Source organism: Cyprinodon variegatus, unplaced genomic scaffold, assembly GCF_000732505.1.
Source record: "Cyprinodon variegatus isolate N-32 unplaced genomic scaffold, C_variegatus-1.0 Scaffold203, whole genome shotgun sequence".
In the NCBI taxonomy this organism is placed as follows: domain Eukaryota; kingdom Metazoa; phylum Chordata; class Actinopteri; order Cyprinodontiformes; family Cyprinodontidae; genus Cyprinodon; species Cyprinodon variegatus.
Genome location: NW_015150656.1, coordinates 870,982 through 872,800, shown reverse-complemented (window position 1 = coordinate 872,800; position 1,819 = coordinate 870,982).

Sequence of the window (1,819 nt, the reverse complement as noted above, 5' to 3'; positions counted from 1 at the left end):
TTAATTTTCACTGTTATGCTGATAATACCCAGCTATACCTGTCTATAAATCCAGATGAAGCTAACCCATTACATAGATTACATGCATCACTTGAAGACATAAAAAGCTGGATGACTCTTTTCTGCTTCTGAATGCAGACAAAACAGAAGTTATAGTCTTTGGACCAGAGTCTTTGAAAAAGAAGCTGATTAGTCAGTCACTTTATTTGGATGGGATTAAACTGATTTCAGATAATAAAGTAAACATCTTGATGTTATTTTTGATCAGGACCTGTGATTTAAATCCCATATCAAAGAGGTTTCTAGAATTTCCTTCTTTAATCTGAGGAATATTGCAAAAATTAGAAATATCCTGTCCAGGGGTGATGCTCAGAAACTAGTCCATGCATTTGTTACTTCAAGCCTGGACTATTGTAATTCTTTACTATCAGGAAGTTCACAACCTGTAGTTAAAAGCCTTTAGCGGATCCACAGTGCTGCAGCCAGAGTTCTGATGAAAATGAAAAAGAGAGATCATATCTCTCCTATTCTGTCTTCTCCTCATTGGCTTCCTGCTAAATCCAGAATAGAATTTAATATCCTTCTCACAAATAAAGCCTTAAATGGCCAAACTCTATCTTATATCAGAGATCTGATTGTCACTTATATCCCTAGCAAAGCACTTCACTCTCCATCTGCAGGTTTACTAGGGTTTCCTAGAATTTCTAAAAGTAGAATAGGAGGCAGTTTTTTTAGTTATTAGGCTCCTCTCCTGTGGAACCAACTACCAGTTTTACCAGTTTGATGGGGCTGCCTTTTACAGTTGCTGTTTGTATCTCTGCTTCTGTCTCCTTGAACCCTGAACGAAGCTGAGGAAAACTTTACTCTTCATTTTGCTTTAATTCAGGCCCGTTTACCCAGCCTGCTAAATAATTTCTCTCAGATGGTTTAAATTTTAAAATCTATCAGAAGAGTGTCTCCCATAAAAATCGATGCAGCAAATGGTGGTTTAATTGGAGAAATTAACCTCCTCTGCAGTGCATGAAAAATTTTTTTTGTTTAAATTTAGTTCTCTTCAGAATTTTGTTACAAAGCAAAGCATTGAAGTGGAAATTGGCAAAGGTTCCATATTGTTACATGTTTTGAAAAAAATATTTTCCAATTGTGATGCACTTTTGAAATAGATATTTGCTAAAAAAAAAAAACATTGCTGCTTTACTTTTTTTTTTCCAAAGGGATTTTTATATGTTCAGAAAAGTAAAATTTTTACTATTTAGAGAATAACTCCTTTGTAGTTAGGAAAACATTCCATGAGCGTGTTAATATTCCAATTCTAACACCTAGCGGGTGTAATTAAGTGGTAAATTATCTACTCCAGAAAGATTAGTTTAACACTAAATAAGAGTTACAATGTCAACTCTCCAAGAAGAGTCAAATTAACACTTGCTGGTGTGGACCCATATAGACAAGGGTGTTAAAATCAAATCTGAAAATGGAAAGTAATCAGAGTAAAAACAAATTACAGACACTTTGGTTAACAGTGACATGGTTACATCTGGTTTGTTATGGGAAGAAGCAATGTCTGGTCTACAAACATCCACGCTCAGAGAATTGTGTGGCATTGCAAGTGAAAGAGACTGAGTGAAAACTTCTATAGTGAGTAATTAAAGGATAAATTAATATATAAAATAAGAGAAATAAAAATTTTCTGACAACAGACAACCCTTTCGATTATAAAAGGATATTATCCTTGTGTAATTGGTGATAATAAAGGGAAATTAAAGAATATATGTTTAAAGAAAAGGAAAACTAAAAACTAAGAAAGTATATATATATATATA